The sequence below is a fragment of the Strix uralensis genome, chromosome 8, assembly GCF_047716275.1.
Source record: "Strix uralensis isolate ZFMK-TIS-50842 chromosome 8, bStrUra1, whole genome shotgun sequence".
Taxonomy (NCBI): domain Eukaryota; kingdom Metazoa; phylum Chordata; class Aves; order Strigiformes; family Strigidae; genus Strix; species Strix uralensis.
The window spans coordinates 36,255,904-36,277,142 of NC_133979.1; positions in this window are offsets into that span (position 1 = coordinate 36,255,904).

Consider the following 21,239-nt stretch of genomic DNA (forward strand, 5'->3'; position numbering starts at 1 on the left):
GCTCTCTTCCTGTGCTATGTGAAGGGGATATGAAGCTGAAGGTGCTGAGTGGAATTTGCTGTATGGAAAGTGGCAGAATATCTGAGCATTAACGGGGATTATTTCCTCCTCCTAGTAGTCTACTTATTTGCACAACTGCCTCATCTGCATGTCAGTGACCCTGGCTTCGTTAACGTGTTGGGAGCCTCACAGAAGACATTTGAGGAGGTAGTGACCTTAAACAAGCCGTGTCTGCTTAAGTACAAGCCACATCATGCCTTGTACTTAGGGCTTGAGAAACCTGTATGTATATAATCTGTAATATATAATATACCTTTGGGAGAGATAAACAGTATGTGCATCAAGAGGGAGGATTATATTGATCCTGACTGGAAAACCATTGCACTTAGGAGTTAGTGATAAACAACACAGTCAGCCTGAGCAATTGCAGGCCTCTGCCATGCTGCAGGTCCAGTTGGCCTTCAGGCTGGGCTGTGCTTCACAGATCCCTTGGCCTCAGGGTGCATTCAGCAGCTCATTGCAAGAGAAGAGCTTCAGGGGTGGCCATGCAGTTATTAAGAGTGCAGCTAGAAGTTCTCGTGTGAACATCCCTTAGGAATAGCAGGGTTTTTACTTGTAAGAAAATTATATGATAGCTTGAATGATCAAAAAGGAGGAGGTTCCCTCTCTCCATGAATGGGATCTGCACAGACTGCTGTGGAAAAATCCATCTGGAGTCCATCTAATGTTTCAGGAGTGGGGCATTGTCAGTAACTGAAGGGACATAAGATTTAGTTACTATTTCTATTCTTCTTATTATTCTGTCTTATTAAACCAGCTATTTTATTGCGCCATTTGTTGTTGGGCCTTTTTTATTGAGACCCTGAAAGAACTGTCTCTCTCTATCTCACCTCAGTGCAAAACCACTTTGGTAGCTGGGCTTGAAATAAGAAGTGCAGGCTAAATAATTTCAGATTTTAACAGCAAATAGTGGTTGAGCAGCAACAGTATTTGATTTTTTTCCACAAAGATCATCACAGAATCATCTGTGATTTCATAGGAAAAAATTAGATGTAATTCTTTGACAGTGTTTTGGAAACCTTTTTTTGTATAGAATTTCTTGAGATACTGTGATGTTTCAGAGTTAATGCTGTATTAAAAGTTTTGTTCTAAATCCTGTGAAGTGGCTCCATTTTCCTTTCTGGCTTTGCTATTCTTTTTCATGTAGAAGAATGAGTCTAACACAGAATCACAGAATCACAGAATCATCAAGGCTGGAAAAGACCTTGAAGATCATCTAGTCCAACCATTAACCTCACACTGACTGTTTTCAACTCCACCATATCCCTCAGCGCTGGGTCAACCCGCCTCTTGAACACCTCCAGGGATGGGGACTCCACCACCTCCCTGGGCAGCCCATTCCAATGTCCAACAACCACTTCTGCAAAGAAATACTTCCTAATAGCCAGCCTGACCCTGCCCTGGCACAACTTGAGGCCATTCCTCTTGTCCTGGCGCTTGTTACTTGGTTCAAGAGACTCTTCCCCCTTCTCTGCACCCTCCTTTCAGGGAGTTGTAGAGGGCGATGAGGTCTCCCCTCAGCCTCCTCTTCTTCACACTAAACAACCCCAGTTCCCTCAGCCGCTCCCCATCAGACCTGTGCTCCAGACCCTGCACCAGCTCCGTTGCCCTTCTCTGGACACGCTCGAGTCATTCAATGTCCTTTTTGTAGTGAGAAGCCCAAAACTGAACACAGTCATTGAGGTGCGGCCTCACCAGTGCCGAGTACAGGGGTAAGATCCCTTCCCTGTCCCTGCTGGCCACACTATTGCTGATACAAGCCAGGATGCCATTGGCCTTCTTGGCCACCTGGGCACACTGCTGGCTCATGTTCAGCCGGCTGTCAATCAACACCCCCAGGTCCCTCTCTGACTGGCAGCTCTCCAGCCACTCCTCCCCAAGCCTGTAGCGCTGCTGGGGGTTGTTGTGACTGAAGTGAACACCCGCCATTTGGCCTTATTGAAACTCCTCCAGCTGGCCTTAGCCCATCGCTCCAGCCTGTCCAGGTCTCTCTGCAGAGCCTCCCTACCCTTGAGCTGATCAACACTCCCACCGAACTTGGTGTCATCTGCAAACTGACTGAGGGTGCACTCAATCCCCTTGTCCCGATCCAATGTTGGGGGAGGTTTTGATATGATCACAAGAACGAGATTAAGACACAAATGAGATCAAAGGCCGTACACCCAAAACGGGTTTTTATTATTAAAAAAGTGAAGAGGGGTAGTGATAGGACAGTATGGAAGGAAAAGACAGAAATAAAGCAAGCATGCAGGATAGAGTTGCAAGAATAGTCACCACCATGGATCCAGCGGTGCCCTGCTGGTCCTCAGTCTTCAGTTCTTCAGTGATGGGTGCACACTGAGCAAAGTTTTCTGTGGCCTTTTTAAGTTCATCATATCTGCTGATTAGCATATCTGCCCACCTTGAGGTTTTTTTTCTCTGGTCCCACAGGTTTTTGCTGCATCTGGCTTCTGGGGCAGGAACATTTGCCTCTTATCAGTTCATTAGCAATGCATGCATGGGGTCTGGCTACACATGGCTACACGATGGGGCCAGTGATAAACATTTAGTTTCACTCAGTACACCTCTGCCCCTTTGAGGCTTATCTAAGGAGTTTGTCAATGCAACTGCAAAGGAATGGGGCGGTACATCCTTCAATACACTCCTGCTTCCTTGGGCGACATTCCTTAGACTAATCCAAAGGCCACAGCAGCTTGTCATTGAGGTTTGTACAGACACAAGCAAGCTTTGAAACAGTCATTTGACATTTCAGTCTCTCACACCCCTCATCTAGATCATCAATAAAGATGATAAACAGGAGTGGCCCCAAAACTGAGCTCTGGGGGACACCACTCGTGACCGGCCGCCAACTGGATTTAACTCCGTTCACCACCACTCTTTGGGCCCGGCCATCCAGCCAGTTTTTTACCCAGCAAAGCGTGTGCCCATCCAAGCCTCGAGCAGCCAGTTTTGCCAGGAGAATGCTGTGGGAAATGGTGTCAAAGGCCTTACTGAAGTCAAGGTAAACAACATGCACAGCCTTTCCCTCATCCAATAAGCAGGTCACCCTGTTGTAGAAGGAGATCAGGTTTGTCAAGCAGGACCTGCCTTTCATAAACCCATGCTGACTGGGCCTGATCATCTGCTTGTCCCGCATGTGTTGTAAGATGGTACTCAGGATGAGCTGCTCCATCAGCTTCCCGGGCAGCGAAGTCAAGCTGACAGGCCTGTAATTTCCTGGATCATCCTTCCGACCCTTCTTATATATGGGCATCACATTGGCCAATTTCCGATCTGTCAGGACCTCCCTGGTCAGCCAGGACTGCTGGTAAATGATGGGAAGCGGCTTGGCGAGCACCCCAGCCAGCTCCTTCAGCATCCCCAGGTGTATCCCATCCGGTCCCATAGACTTGTGTATGTCTATGTGATGCAGTAGGTCTCTGAGAGAATGATAGACTGAGACAAGATGGGATTGTTGAGACAGAAATGTCAGAGAAACTGGAAAAAGGGAGACCAAATGCTCCTCTCTTAACTGAGTTTTATAGTCTTCAGGTAAGTTTTCCTGGAGGTTCCAGACACGCGTCTAGGAACATATTGTAGTGTACTTGTCACCAGATGTCACCGTTTCTTTAGGTCATACCCTTCATGGATAGTTCTAGTAGAGTCAGCACACAGTATGGGTGTTAATTTGAATGAGTATACAATAAAAGGACAGAACTTTGGTTTAGTGTAGGAAACTTTCAAAATATCTTTAAGTTTATGAACTTATCCTGTTTATTGCTTGAGATACTCTCATTTTTTTCTATTATAGGTTAAAAAGCATGGACATCTTAACAGAAAAGTCTTTTTTTTTTTTTTTTTCCCATTAATCAGTCAACCTTAAAATAGATTTCTATAAAAGCAACTATCATTATTATTAGAATGAGTAGAATTTAAATTATGCTTCAGAAAGGGATTGATTATTCCTTTTAACAGAATGATGACTACTGCCTCTTTGAGTGGGGAATTTGCTGAAGCACTGACAGATAGATAATCAACTGAGCAAGTAATACTTAGCTTCTTATTGTAGCAGTCACTAATAATGGTAATGATCTTGGTATATTTTTCCAGTAAACATTGTACTGCTTATATATTTAAGGCTTCAGGGAGTTATTATGTGAGGCTTGCACTAAAATAAAAAGAATTGCAAGATAACATCTCAGAGAAGCTTATAGCACTTCAGAACATCTGAGGACTAAACAAAGGTTGGATGCATAACATTACCCAACTTCAGGTATTTTTATTAATGTTGCATTTCGATTTTGCTTCAGTAAATGTTCTAAGAATAAAATAGAATAGCTCCAGCAGGTTTATTTGTGATTCATGCTAGAATACTGAACATAAAGCACCACAGATACTCCTTTGGAAAACTACCCAAATCAAGCAATGTTTACTTGAGAACATACTCTATGTCAGGAAGGTACATGACTTGATACTCTGTTGTACTAGGACATAATTGTAGGACATCTACTCACTGCAGAAATATCTGGCAAATCTGACTGGAGGGCTACCTTTCAAAAAAATAGTTTTAGCCCTCTTGTGTATTATTGCAACGAGTTCTGGAAATGGTCATTAGTCAATTTGTCTCTGCCATGGGAATATTTCAGTTTTGAGAAACAAGACTATTCTTTTGATCTGATTAAAAAAAAAATAATAATAATTAAAAACTAATAACAGGAAAGACAGCAAACACTGAGGAGTTTCCAAATGTTCCGTTTTCAGAATTTGCATTAACAGGAAGTGTTTCAGTGATTAAAACACTCAAACAAAAGGAAGAAAAAAACAAACCCTCAGCAGTATGTTTGCTTAAAAGTGAGCCTATTAAATTATTTATTTAAATGCTGTAAATGAGAAATACATACTGCTCTTGGCATTAAATGAACATTTGTTAGGACGATGGTATTCCAGAGAACTTTTTTGTTCTTTTCTGTCTCTCAGCTGCTTTCCACTCCATTATTCAGTCTCTCACTTTCCATTTGTTGTTTTCTGTTGTTATTCTTTCCTATGCCTTTCTTTCTCCAAGATTCTCTCCCTGCAGACTACTCCCCATATGCTTTCATACATTCAGATCTGTTCCTTCTGGAGTGATTTTTTTTTCTTTTAATTACTTGTTATTTAGTAACAACAAACTGGAAATCTGTAAATACCTCAAAATAAATTCTAAACATTTTCATGAATATTAATGACCTAAAGAAGGTCTCACATCTTGGAATATTATAAATGGAACAGTATTTTAGAAAAAGGCACATTCATATTTCATAGCTCATCTCAGTATCATTGCTTTCTCTTCCTTTCCTGTTCTATTTATCTTTCACATTTTTTCACTCTTCTTTTTCATTGATCTTTCTACTTTTTCTATTTATGTCTTCTTCAGGTTCTTTAACTTTCTATTCTGCATTTCTTCTGCCTCTTCTCTCTTCTGCTTATGTCTTTCCTTTGAAATTTTCACTTTCCTTGTTTCTTTTTAATATACATTTTTCCTAGTTTCACTCCCATATTTTCTAACATTCCTCTCCATAAATTTTTACTGCCTCTTTTTTTTCCTCATTAGACTATTTTGCTCTTGAAATCTGTAAAAATTTGTAGTTTCCATTATAGTTCTTTGCAGTTACTTTGGGCTTCATCATTTCCAAAGATACATTGGGATGTGTCTCTGGGTGCTGTAATCAAAGGAGCAATGTTGTTATACCTCCTCATAGGTCTGCCACTTAGTACTTTACTGCATCATGTCTTCTGTAGCATCCTGTAGCTTCTGCACTTTTTGGTATAATTTGCCATATAATGATGGTGATCTTTCTCAAAGGCAAGATAGGAGTTATTAGACCAAGTCAGCTTGAATCAAGTCTTCTCTTGGACTGAACATTCACTGAGATCTTCCTCATTTTCCTAGCAGTGCCATCCTCTGTTGTGCTTGACTTTCTTCTTTCTTTGTTGTTTTAATCAATGTTTGCATGAAACTACAGGAGACAACAGATCTTTAAGAGACAGATATACAAGAAAAGCTCGCGTGCAATCAGACTACATAAGGGTTTAATAGTGGAAAATTTAGGCACACATCCTTTAAAGAAAATCCCTGTTATCTTCAAATGGAACAACATATCACAAAAAAGATTCTTAAAAGTCCCTGAATTTTTATACAGCCAATTCTGGGAAAGCTTGTGATATAGGCCTAATTGAACTAATTGAGAACAAATGCAAAGTAAACATAGGGTAAATGATGCATTACTTCATCAAACACTACATCAGGAAAAGAAGTCAACCTTAATTGTACAATAGTAGATAGATATATGTTGTACATACAGAACAAAACAAGAGCTATTAGAATTTTAAACATATTAAAAAAATCATATATAACTAAGAATGGAGTAAAAAGTAATAAAGAGCATTAGTTAACACAATAAAATTGGATAGAAATTACAGGATTTGCATATTTTATGTATTGATGTTTATATGATACACTGGACAGACAGAAATAGCAATACCTATGAAAATAAGTAATACTAGATGTAAGGATTATTAGTGTCCTTGAAACTATTTGTTAGTTTTTACAGACTGAGAATCTAACCTTTACCATTTTCATGCTTTGTTCTTGTTACATCTAATGCCACAGATAAGGGTTTTTTTTAATATTTTCTTCATGATTAGTTTGAATTTTCATTGCACTATAAACAAATTCTGTTTCCTTTCCTTTTCACCATGCACATGTGAAAATACAAGTCAGGAAAATTTTTTGGACTTCTATAATTTACACTAATGTAAAACTATTGCAAGTGGGAAGAGAAACAGCATCCAATCATATGATATGAGTCCGTGTTTTAGTATGCTGTCCTGGTTTCAATATAGCTGCCTGTTATCTGCCCACCACAGAATATTCTGCCACACCCTGTAGACTCAAGTCCGCTGTTGGAAATTAGAAATAGTAACTCATGTCTGTCTATGAGGATCCCATTTTTTCTGTCTCCTTATGAAGCTGTCATTGGATCAGATTAAGAATACATTCACAGTGTTATCTATGTTGGTTTATCAATAACAGGATTGCATAGGTTAGGAATCAATTGTTAGGAACAATGTATAAGAATTATTTAAATATGTAGGAGCTAGTTATTTCCTTCATTTTCCAGGAATCCTTTATTCTGATTTGCTTCTTTATTCTGTTTTTTTTCTTTATATTCTTTATTCTCTAATTCAGGTAGTTATATAGTGCAACAGGGGGTATATGTCTTAAAAAAGATATGAAATTCTGAAATGTTTCATTTGTTAGTACTCATCTTAAAAGCTGGCAGTAATCTATTGTACACTTAATTCAAGGCTGTGGATTACATTGTTTTGTATCAGTACTCAGTGACACAGCATTATATGCTCAGACTCTATCAACATGATATGACAAGACGACTAAAATTTGAAACTAGACTAAATGATATTTTATCTTAAATGCCTAATTTCAGTAGATAAGATTACCCAGATGCACCATTATATTGCAACCCTTTAATATATACCTTCTTTACAAAAGGTATAGGTTTATAAAAGAACAGCTGTTTCAACCTAATGATAAAGTCTGGAGACTACCCCTACTCTGGGGAATTGGTCAGAGTGGTTTGTAACCTAAAAGAAGTAGAAATGTTGCATAATTTCAGTTTAACTCAATGCACTCATTAACTTTGCTCCTTAAAAGGTACGTATATAGTATTTTAACATATGTGAAAATTTTGTGTTATCTGACTGATATTGTTATTTCTAACAATACTAGGGCCTTCATCTAAAACAGTATTTCTAGCTTGCCAATGATGGTGATAACACTGTGATTCCTTCTCTGCTGCAATAGGGTTACTATAAAGAACAAAAAAAAGGGAGCCACCTGGCACAGAGCACAACTTGGAGAGCTAACCCAAGAACAGAATTTGCAACTCTTAAAAGCTACAGGCACCCACCCTCTTGAGGATCAAAATGCTGTGCTATAAAATGTGTACTGGACATCTATGCATTCTCCATACATTCAATACTTATTCAATTAACACTTCTTTCTCAGGATACTTGTGGAAATCTCACTGAGGAGAACTTGGGGCTTGTTATGACTTCCGTAGAAAACAGATCACTGTAGATATGGATTTGAAATAGGTTTGCTTTTTCAGCCTGTTTCATCATTATTACAAATGAAAAGGAAAAGGAGAAGGTGTTCCCCAAACCCTCAAATATAGAAGCTCCATTTTTTTCTGTATGGGGAGAGGTGTTCCAAATGTAATCCTGCATTTTATTCTTAGGAAATGCTTGCTTTGGAAAATTGGAACCACTGTTAATCATTTTTTCTCCTTTGGAATTGAATCTTTGACCTGTGAGTTTTATGAGTGGCAGGAAAAATGATTTTAAATGGGCACAGTGAAATCTGTAAGAATAAATACTGTATTTGTTTAATAAACTTTTTAACCTTTTAAACCTTAAGTTTATCAGGTGGTAAAATGCTTTTTTATCTGTCAGCATAAACAATGTCACAGGAATTTAACAGTGTTTTTTTGTGGTTGGGGGCTCATTATAATTGCTATGAAGCACCTTGAGACTTATTAGAAATCTCTTTCCTTTTAAGCCATCCACTATTGTGATGGTCCTATGAAGGCATAGTTAATGTCTCAAACATCCGATAAAGAACATTGGTAAAGAAAATGGTTCCTATGGAAATGCTGGGGCTGTGCAGGTAATGACAGGGAGACACGGCAAGAGGAAGGGATCCCCTGGAGGTGGGACCACACTTTTCAGAGGCTGAACTTCCCTATCTTGAGCAGCTCCATGAAGAGCCAATAGAGAAGCCGTTTTCATGACACATGCACTAAGAAAAAAGGTCAGACAACGGTCATACTTGCAGGGAGGGGGAAATAACTCCCCAACAATCTCCAAGCCCACTGACGCATTTCCAGAAGAATCTGAAAGTATAAACTCTTCATGCACCAAAGGAAAGAGAATTTGAGAAGCAGAGACTGCTCATGGTGCCTAATTAGCCTCATGAGTCCAAGTGCCTGCCCAGAGGAGGCGCAAGGAATTATAAGAAGTCATGAGTCAAAGCCCTGGGTGGTGGTGTCCCTCCGTCACTGGGCCCCTAGGCTGGCTGGACCAATGATGGAAACAGGACTAGTGAAATTTTTCCTTTTTGTCTTTCTTTTTTCCTCTCCTTCTCTCCTTTACTCGCCAATTCTCGTTCTGTATCCCTGTGTATAAGACAAGGCTTGTCGTGGCATGTTATAAGACCTGCCACTAGTTGGTGTGTGTTGTAAGGTTTGTCGGTGTATGTTATGAGGTTTACCACTTGTTCCAGAGGTTGCAAGGCTTACTGACAAAGTTTCATGCCAATATATGTTGTGAGCAAATTAAAATTGAGGTTTGTGGACTGAAGAATCCTTGGTGTCATTTAACCTTAATTCTGACCTGGGAATCAGCAAATCTGAGTCGCCATCTGGAGAAACTGGGACATGACAGCTCTTTGATAATGGTTCAAAATGTACAACACAAAAAGATACCTTATATGTTCCTATGACATTTTGACATAATGTTTTAGTTCTTTCTTATGCTAGTGCACACACAATAAAGTATTACTATGGTTACAAACAGATTAGAGTTAATCTTAAGAAAAATCTGAATCTATGGAGAAGGTTATGTGCTGGAAACATCAAAGGATAGTCCAATGAGAAAATAAACAACAAGAACTCTAAATACTTTTGTATTAGAAACTATAGATGGCACTATTTTTCAGGTTCTGGAAGAATTTCACAGGTGGAATTCATCTTAGGTTTATAAAAAGTAATAATATGATTGTTTCTGGAATGGGGCTTTGTTCATTCAAGACTGCTGAAAATAAATTTATAACATGAGAGTACAATCAATCTGTTTTATTAGTATAAAAAGAACAAGGATTCTATATTTCTTTTATTAATCTAAAAACACTTCAAGACTTTTGAAGCAGTCCAGATCATGAATCATGATAAATTTCTGCATCAACCATGAGTTACACTGAACAGCCTTCCACCATTAAATAAAATATTTTTAAAGATTTGTCTTAAACAATTCTCTGTTTAGGCATCTATAATCAAGCTTTTATTCTAAAATGTAGTCAGACTTTCAACTGATATTTTTGTGAACTTTAAAAATGTTTCTAAGCTAATGTTGAGGGCATGTAACCACAAAGTAATCACACCCTCCAAATCACAGAAATAATTACTTTTTTAAAAGAGTACCTTGTCTTTTAAAACATAAAGCCAATTATATAGTTGTATGCACAAAGAATTAACATCAAAACTAGCTCTTAATGAAAAAAGTGAAAACTGAACATAATTAAAAGCCAATAGTGTTTGACCTAGTATATGTATAACCGTGGCAAAATATACATGATTGTCAGTCTTACCCAGTTTGCACGTTACCAAATAGTTATCATCCTTTAAATAATGCAGGTAGCAGAACTGGAAGGGGAGAAATCAATTGGTACTGATTTGATTTTATTTTGTTACTCCTCATGTTTGTACATTTCCTTATTTTCATAGGGATTATTACAGAATCATAAAATCATTAACTGTGAATTTACTCTATTAACCTATCATTGAAACCAACATGACAGAAAGCCTTAACAGTCTTAACTGCTCAGAAATTCCATTTTCATGAAATGATAAGCATGTGATTCTAAGTAAGCGCGAAGGACAAGTGAGGGAAAGAGGGAGGGAGAGAGTGGGAGAGGGAGAGGGAGGGGGAGGGGGAGGGGGGGAGGGAGAGAGAGAGAGAGAGAGGGAAAAGGAGAGATCAGGTTGCCTTTTGCTCTTGTGGAGTTGGAACACTCAAGCATCCATGTCTTATGCAGAACTTTAGGCTGCCTCATAACTGGAAAGGTTAAATAAACATCAGTGATTGCCACTCCATCTAGGATAGGAAACACTACACAACTCTGCAACCCTTCCATTACTCATTTTCTCATTGCCTAGAGCTATTGCCTTGGCCAAACCACTCTTTTTAGGCTTGTAGTATACACCTGTTTGGTTGATACCAACTTTTATGATTCTGAGATGAAGTTCTTCGAAGCATGTTATAGGGAGCAGTACTGCTGTGTAACCCACTTTAACTTTAGTGAAAGTACTGAATACCTTTCTTGGATACAGGAGCGTTTTCAGATTTTCCTCCATATTTGAATGAAGTTGACTTTGATTAAATAATAAAAATAAAATACATTTAATAAAAATAATAATATTTCAAGTTTACTAAATTTATTTACTTTGGGACATACTTTTTTATGATAAAAATTAATACATCAGAGTTAAACATTTGGCATGGTAGAAGCTGGTTCTTCAAATTTTTTGTCAGTAAATAGAGTGGTGAGTTCTTAAGAGTATATCCATGTCCATTTATGTAAATATCTGAGAATGTACATGCAGAAGACAGTATAAGTGAAAATTTTACTTTCCCACAGAGAACATTACAATGAGAGAAAACAACATAGAAAAATCAAGCATAAGAGGAAAAGATAAAGACACTAGTAAAATCCTATTTTCTTACCCTTCTAATTATAGATATCATAGTATCTATTCTCAGTAGAGTCTTCCTCAGGCCACTGTATTTTTAGCAACTTTATGTTAGTATCATCAGCAACCTTTGTATCCTCTTTATTGGGAACTTTTTTTGTTAAACCATAAACCATGATTATTTCTCATAGCTAGATGTTGGTATTTAGATAACAAAGTAGGTCCACAAATGATGGTGGGGTTGCTCTATTTCTATTTCTATCAGGAAAAAGCAGAATACTTTCAAAGAAGAATAAATGGAGTATAGGAAGACTTCTGCAGTCTTTGAAACTGTGAAAAATACAATTTTTAAAAAAATCTATGAAATAAGTAAGAATATTGATTTTAAGAGGGTAAGTATGCCTCATTGATACAATATTATGTCTCTGATTTTTGGAAATAACTAAAGCAGCTATTTTTTTAACATATGGATTTCAAAATGAATGACAGATTGACTTTAACTTGCTATACTTAGAAACTGCTTATTTAAAAAAAAAGTGTCTGTGCATCTCAATGGGATTTAAGTTAAAGTTAATTTGAGAGAATTGATATTTCTCTTCTAATCTTTCTGAATTTATCTTTTTTTTTTTCCTTTTCTTCTTCCTCATCCTGTGCCTGCACTGACAAAATTCATTTAAAAAAAAAAAAAAATATCCAAGGGAGGGAGGAAGAAAAAGATGAAAGGAGGAAGGATTTATGCCATTAACTTTACTCCAGTTAATTTGTTTTTTAAATTAAAGATTACTAAAATTAGAGATTGCTGCTTCAAGATTAAGATTGTTAGTTTTTAATTTTTATGCACTGTTTGTTCTTTGCCGGAAGTGATGATCCTCCACAACTGTTTCATCCCAACTTCATGCTGTTGAAATGTTTATTTTTGCCAATCTCTCTCCAAGCAGGTAATATTAATAGGTTGTTATTTTGTGGGAAGTGAACTCTGTTTTATAACAGTTTTGTAAGTAAAAAAAAAAAAAAAACGAAGGGAAAACAGACATTTCAACTGCAATGATATTCAGTGCAAGCAAACAGAATTGAAAAAAGGTAAATAATTTTTGTTGGTCCTTGATATCTTGCATGATTTGAACATAAAGACAGTATTTGGTTGCCTTAGTTCATATTTGTACATCCAGTATAAACCTGAGGAATTCTATAATTATGGAAGAGTAACCAGTGATAGTTTCTTTGCACCTCACCTGTGAATTTCTGGTAAGTACAAATATAACTGACAGTCAAAAAGACTCCCAGATGCTCTAGTTTGGTCCTTCCATCAATTTAACTAACATCCAGAGAGAATGCATGTTGCAAAAATCATCATGAGCAGGGTGGAAGGCTGCAGTACTTTGAGATTCTCAAAGGCATTCTTATAAGAGATTTTCAACTCTATAAATCGCTGTACTTTCAGGTACTTCATTAGTGCTGCGACTGCTTACAACAGCAAGAGCTAAACTGCCTTGCTCATTCCCTTTACACAAGTTCTGCTTGCCTGTCATAGATTTCTTTACATGATTTATGGGCTAGTTTAATAACCACTGGCTCTTAGAATAGCATCCTCAACATTAGAATTCCTCCATTCTTGTAAGGAATAAGAGATTGTTTCTAGGAATGGCAGAAATTAAAACATTCTAACAAAAATATATTTAGTGACATAAATCTGTCTTCTTGGCACAATTATAGTATTGTGATCTTTGTCAAAGAAACCTGCAATGATAGGGGCAAATATATATTGATTTTTTTCTGTTAATTCTACTAGCTCTGTTTTACCCTACCCTTGCAAAGTAGCATGATGCAAAATGAAAAAAACATAAGATCCTACATTCACAAATTCTCATGCACAGTTTTTGTTAGTTAAAAGAATGAAGTATAGAGAGGATGATGATCTATAGCAAATTCTCATGAATTTCAGATTTTCTTAGTTATGAAACCCAGCACCACTGAATTTTGCTGACATAGCACAACATACTCTATTCTCCTTGGGAACAGTCTATGGGAAAAATTAACCAAACAAGAACAATAGGAAGCAAATTATAGATATTTCCAAAGGAACTGGGTAAGCTGTGAGTTTTCTTGTCTCTGGTGAGTACTCTTTCATTGGCCAGCCTCTGGTTATTAGTAAATAAAAGCTTTAATATTTTTTCCTTATTATTTTTGGTTTTCTCTCTTCTTCCCTGAAAGCAACTTTAAAAACGCAGGGAAAAGAACAGAAAAACACATCTTTGAGTTGTGCATTGCTTTTTATTCCTTATAATTTTCTAGGAGCTGAGTTCTGCCAGTGAACTTCTCTTTGTCTACAAAAATCAAGTCAAAGGTTACTCTTCCTTCCTGTAAATATGTTGTTTTCTTTCTGGGTGGCTTAAATGACTGCTGAAATGACATGATTTAAAACTATTTTTATAAATAAATAGGGATAATTTATTTGCTTCACATAGTAGTCAGCATTATAGTCATGTGGAAGAGTGTATTTATCTGTTGGTTTAGTTCAGATATGACAGACTGATATTTCTATCTAATTTTGCATGTATTTGACAGAGGGATCATTTGTTGCTATGCCTAAAAATCAGTCTTTTTAGGGAGCTAACATGCACAGCATTTTGCATGCAGTTGAAGTAAAAGAAAATAGAATGCATCATTAATCCCTCAGTTGGTGATAAATAGTAAAAAAATGAGCATAAATAAAGAACTCATAATCAATCATGATATCCCATTAACTACACAGGATGTCTTGTCTGTAACTTCATAAATAGGAGTAAGGTAGTATGATTGCTTGTACTTACATTGCATGAATATATTAAGAGAAACATGAGCAACATGAAAAAATTTGCATGAAACTATCACACATTACTTTATCTCAGGAACCCAATGCTATTATTTTCATATTTCTTACTTTTATATATGTATAAAAGGCTATACTGTATTTTTATGTAACCTAAAAATTTATTATTCTTTATCATTACTGATTCTTTTCCTAAAATCACAATTTCCCATATCACTCAGAAAGTGCCAATTATTTCTGCAGATACTGCTCATGTGCAAAGATTTATAATCCTGCAGTTTGTATGTATAAAGGTTAGGAATGCTAGTCAGAATCAGCAGATTTGTGGTGTGGATAAGGCACTAACTACACATACAGAAAACAGTGACCATTGAATACATTAAAGTATTTTTGTGAATAGCCTGGGAAGTACATGAATATGTAACTGTGCTGTAGAAATATATTGGACGATTCATGCATGAATTGTCCAGATTTTTATTAGAAACATATTCAGAAATACTTTTAGATTTCTTAGGTAATTTAAAGTTAATTCGCCAGGAATGTGTCTAACAGCATCTCAGTCTTGACAGAGCTTTGTGGTTTGTTGTTCCCATTGGGCCTAAAATCCCACTATGCTCATAATTATGCTTTTTGATGATCTGGGTCTCTGCTACCACTAATCACTTGCTTCCCTAAAGATCAAGAAAAATGCAGAGGTCATAAATAGTGTCCTTTTTTGTACATAGATGTGGGTAGATGTATGCATATGTCCTTTTTTGTACAACAGAGCAATGGTTTTCAGCATCTTCTAAGCTGTAGACTCTTCAAAATTTTTTATTACAAGTACCAACTGTATAGGGATAGTGAGTTTTCTGACAATGGTTTGTGGTTTCATTAGTTCTCTTTCATACACCATTGGTGTAATCCATGGTCGTCCTAACCCTGGGATGTAGAGATCAGAGGTGCTCTGCAGTAAGTGGCTAGCCTGCTCACTCTCTTGCAGTCACCACTCCTGCTTTCTTCAAATCGACATCTGTTTTGCCTTTGGCTGTATGCTCAAAGCATTACCCTGCAAAGCTGTGTTCAGTCTCTTTGGTCTGCTACAATGAATCTTTAAATACTCCAATACTCCGAGAGTAGTAGTTCAACAGAAAGGCACAAAAGCCTTATTTTAGAATGACCTAAGGATAAGGCAAGCACAAGGAACTGCAGGCAGTACATCCTCCAAATACATAATGAGACTGACAAAAGAACCCACAAGATAAGCAGTACCAAAACCAGAAGAGACAACCCTTTTTTTTTTTTTTTTTTTTTTGGGGGGGGGGGGGGGGGGGGCAACAGCATATAAATCCCACAGAGGTGACTGAGGAAAACTTGCAGAAGCAAGAAGACATGCCTATTTCATTTCTGAGTTCTCTCATCTAAGTATCCTTCAGTATGATCACCATGACCAGTAACTAAGAACCATGAAGGATCACAGCCAGCAGTGATCACTACATGGTACCAGCTCCATGGAATTGTGCACTCCTGGTGTCAATTAATTCAGTGAAGTCTGAAGTTTAAAACTAGCTTTATTGGTCAGGCTTCTAAGCACACTCATCAGAGCTATCACTTTTTCCCTGATATATGTATATGCACACATACATATAGCAAATATGGTCATAAAATATTAAGTTTCTGCATGTCTTGAGAAACAGGATGCAAGGACGAACAAAGAATCTTTTTAATTTTTTCATCTATGAGGAAAATAAGCATGAATTCAAAGCCTGATAAATACTTCAGAATCCATTTAAGAGACCTATAATTAATGCCTTTCAGAAGGCATTCATAAAAAAACTTGTTGCAATTTGTGCTTTGCTAGAAAGCTCGGGATTTTTTTTCTGCATGTATTTTTTTTCCCATCTGGTAAGGTGGGAATGCTTTTTTAAATACCACAATACAGCAGAAATATTTATTAAAAAACCCTCAGATGTTGCACTTGACCATAGATATTTGAAATTTCTGTTCTGGATGATATTTGTGATCTTTGCAACAGTGTGTACCAGTGCAATAAAATCTGCTCCTAATTAAAATGTAATTGCACACTTGTACAGTTGCATACTGTTTACTGCAAGTTTTTGTGCAAATGTGTTAAAGGATGTTATGTGGCTGTCACCTCCAGCAGGTCCATGACCCAGGGATTCCTCCTACCCAGCTGCTGGAGCCCAGCCCAGCATTCCTGGATACCCACAGATATCCCTGCCCCAGGCTGACGGATGTGGCTTCTGTGCCAGTTGCAGAATCATCCAGTAACAAGGCTGAGCGTGCATCCCCAACACACACACACACGCACACACATACACACACAGAGGACTGACATGGTCAGCTGCACAGACTGTCACAGACAAGGTGCTGCCTTCAGCAACACCCACAAAAAACACTGCCAGGACTCACATAAAACATAAGCGTAGGTAGCCAAGTCCCTTTCCTTCTTCTGACTGGTCAGGACTGAAGCTCCCTAGTGAAAGCTCACCTGTCCTCACTCCGGATCCTCAAGCAGACACAGGTTTGTGCATCCCCCAAGTACTGGCACAGCTCGTCTGTCTGCCTGGTACCCCTGCCCAGATCCAGAACTCTGGTCCACAGGTCTCCTACTCACCGGTCAGTCCAGTCTGACACTTGCTAGCATACAGATGAATGGGCTGACACACCTTTTACATGAACACCCCACATTTGTGGGTCCTCCTGGGTGTCAGCATGGACCCCCCCATCTGCCTGATATCCCTGCCAGGGCTCCCACATACATAAAACATATCATCATGTTAGGAACCTATTGAAATCCTATAGTCCTAAATCACCAGCCTAATTATTATTCATGTAATGCAGTTCCTCTTTTCAGTCTTTGGCCATTTAATAAAAATTATTTAAACCAGACAAGTGGGAACCTGGAAGTTGGGAAAATGTTTATGTATGAAAGGCAGTGTAATAATTGCTGTTTAAAAAAAAAAAAAAAAGACCACAGTATAGCTGCAAATAGTGATGGATATGTTACTAACAACCAGTATATTATCTGATGTATACAGTACATGTGAAATTTTTAACTGAAGAGTTTCTGGCCAGGTATAAGAGACAGTAGGTCAAAACATTTCCTGGGAGGCTGCAGACTTCCCTCCTTAGCAGCCCTCTTCAGTTGCTGTCTCCTTCATTTTCCCTGAGGTTTTCTCGGAAGTTTTCATAGTTCTTAGAACTAGAGCAAAGAATTAATTCACTACATGGATATTAAAGGAACATTTTTCTTTCTGCTGTACTGTGTTAAAACATTGAAGGGCAAGTAATTCCAGATGAAACTAAAGCCTGGTAAAGGATCAACTCCTTTTTCAAGCTGACAACAAAAGGTGCTGACAGTGCTGTAGCAGCCTTTGAATAGTTTGTTCTACTGAAGATGGATTAGATCATTTGATTCAAAGAGACTATGCTGCTGGTAAATTTAGGCATAGTGATACTACTAGAGACTACTGGATTTAGTTCTGCTAATATAGATCTGGCTAATGCATTTGAAAAAAAAAAAAAGATGCAGAGAGCTGTTAAATGAAGTAGACAAGTAGGTTTCACTTTAATAAGATTAAAAATGCCACATTCTGATGATTTTCTGCTGGGTTGGTAGTTTCTGATCCCTTAGTGAATTAGTGGGATCAAAAGTTTAAAATGGTGTTAGCTATGAATGCATATTGAAATGATAACTTGCACAATGGATATATTTCACTTGTATTTAAAACTTGGAAGTTTTAAAAACATTAGTCAGGAAGTTTTTCCTGGAGCTCAGACTCAACCAGATGCAATTCCTAATTTTGCAGTGAAATCAGAAACTGTGAAAATATTTAGAAGACATATTTACGAATTTAGTGAAGTGGAATCCTTCAAAAGAAGTACCAGCATTTATTTTCTTGATCCAAATTTTATCTAATTTCATGCTTATATACCTATTTACATCCTCATCAAATGCTCAGTAAAACTGTCATTAATTTGATCTGTGCCTTTAGTCACATTTCATAGTGTTTTCAAGTTTATCCTGCAGAATGTCATCTCTTTCATTTCTACAGCTTGCACGTGTATACTAATTGAGTGGCTTTGCAGGAAAACTAAGAGAAATGTGGTCTCCTGAAAAAGCACTTACTGCTCAATTTATAGCTTGTGATAAAGGGATGTCAGTAAACTAAGTGATCAGCCATGAATCTCCATGGCAGATGTGACTCTGTGCTAGCTTATGTTAGGATCTCTAGTTCTTAGCTTTATCTTGCAAATTGTGTTGATAACTATATAAAATAAAAAGACAACTGGCCAGATCTTTGGTTTATTTAAATCAGGTGAATGAAACAATATCAGATGAGATTCTGGATTACCCTATATTTAGCGAGGTACCTTTTACTAGTAGCAGGATGAAAAGAAAGTAGTTCTTAGTCTTGCAGCTGTATCCACAAAATATGATTTAATGCAAGAGTCCTGTATTTCTGTCCTTGACTTGAGATTGATGTGGTATCCTAACTGAGATTAAAATTCAGACAGTGTTTATTACAAATAAGACCTCTTTTCAATCACTTTCAAACTTCTGGAAAGGTGAGATAATCCATTACTGAGGAACACTTAGAATACCTTTAAAGTAATTGCATTCAGCAATAAAATTACTTTAAAAAGCCAGTTCTTCACCCAGCACACTGAGTGCCTGCTCATCTCACAGTTGGACAACTTGTCCAGAAAGATGCTGTGAGGGATAGTATCAAAAGCCTTACTAAAATCCAGAAAAAATTACATCCATTGCCTTACCTTCATCTACTAGGCAGATGACCTTATCGCAGAAGGATATCAAATTAGTTAGATAGGACTTTCCCTTTGTGAACCCATGTTGTCTGTGCCTGATGATTGCATTGTCCTTTAAATACCTTTCAACAGCACTCAGTATGACCTTTGCCATAATTTTTCCAGTTACTGAGGTTAGACTCACAAGTCTGTAGTTACCTGGGTTTTCCCTCATGCCCTGCTTGTAAATTGGAATAACATAGCTTCCAGAGAGCAGGGACCTCCCCAGACTCCCAAGACCTTTGGTGATTGAGACTGGACTTGTTATAACATCTGGTAGCTTGATCAGTACTCTGGGATGAATCCCATCAGGCTCCATAGGCTTATGAACATTCAGCTGATACAGCTGGTCCCTAACAATTTCAGTGTCCACAAATGGAAAGTCACGGTTCCCATACTCATGGACCTCCAACCACTCAGAGGACTGGGCAGCCAGAGGTCTATCAGTATTATTAAAAACTGAAGCAAAAAAACCATTGAATGCCTCCACCTTTTCTTCATCCCTGTTTGTCAGGTGGCTATCTTCAACAAGTATCGGTCCAATGTTTTCCTTAGACTACCTCTTACTATTAATGTACTTAAAAAAGCCTTTTTTGTTGTCTGACAGAACACTGGCCGGTTTCAAATCTAGTTGAGCTCTGGCTTTTCATGTCTTCCCCCTGCATATATGGTCTAAAGCTCATAAATCTTCCTGTGAGGCTTGATCTTGCTTCCAGAGGTCATAGAATTTCTTTTTCCTCTTGTGTTCCAAAAGGAGTTCCCTGTTCAGCCAAGCTGGTCTTCTGCGCCGCTTGCTTGACTTGCGACACAATGGTGTTTCATTACTTATGGATTATAGAGCTTAAATAAGTGGTCAGAGTTCTCGGATCCACATCATTCGGGACAAATATAGGATCTTGAAAAAAAGACACCTTGATTTCTGAATCAATGTTAAATGTTAAAGGATTAACTGCAGGTACCTCTAGGCTTGCTTTATTAACAAGTCAGAGATGGGCCATCACCTCGGTGCCCTCTATATATACGATTCTACATAACATGCAATACAAAGAGTCTTTGGTGATTTTCCAGGAACTTTCAGCTCTCAATACATCATCAATTCCAAAAGTCCATTATATTCCACAGTTTTGACTAGCTCTCATCGTTCTGTTCCAATTCTTCTTCTGATGCCACTGCTCACTAATGCAGTCTTTGGTCATCATGGTTACTTCTGAACAATCTTAAAATGTCAGTATTGTTCCTAGAGCACCTATGCATACTGCATTGAACTGTCAGTATGGTTCCTAGAGCACCTGCTCTATTAATTAAACCCATAAAACAATATCTATTTATTAATTATTCCTGCTATTAATAATATCCTAAGAGAAAAGAGTTTTTCTAAAGATTATTCCTTTTACAATCAATTTAGTATTTTCTGATTCCTATTAGTTTGTCACTGTAGTAACTATTAATAATTGATTTTGCTACTCTCCAGTGTTATTTATGTAGCTAGTTAGTTATTGTGATGTAATCAGTATCAATTACAGAATGGACTCATCAGAGTGTAAAATCTACACTGTGTATTAAGTTCCTAGAGAATCCCATAGTCTCTGTTCATGGAGAAACAGAAGTCTCGGCATAACTGTGGAGCTGCAAATTGAGAACTTGTGCCAAACAGTCCACATTTATTCTGTATATAATTTGATATAATTTTAGTAGAGCTCCATCTTTCTAAAAATAATAACACATTCATACTTTTTCCAACCACAGTTTAAGTAGGATTTTATTCTCAAATTAGGGCTACAGTTTGATAAAGAATTTAAGTCCATGCATAAAATAATCTCTATTCAGCAAAGCATGTGGACAAATATGTAAAGAAGATTGACAGTAGTCTTAAACTTATACACTAAGATTATTTTATGTTCATAGATGATTCCCACAGCAGTTTTTGTAAGGCTAAGGCTATAACTTTGAAATTAGTCATAATACAAGGATTGAGCAACTGTTATGGTTTTATCCATAATTATGAAATTCTTAATTATGCAGAAAAAATCACAAAAGGGTTTTTAGTGTTATTC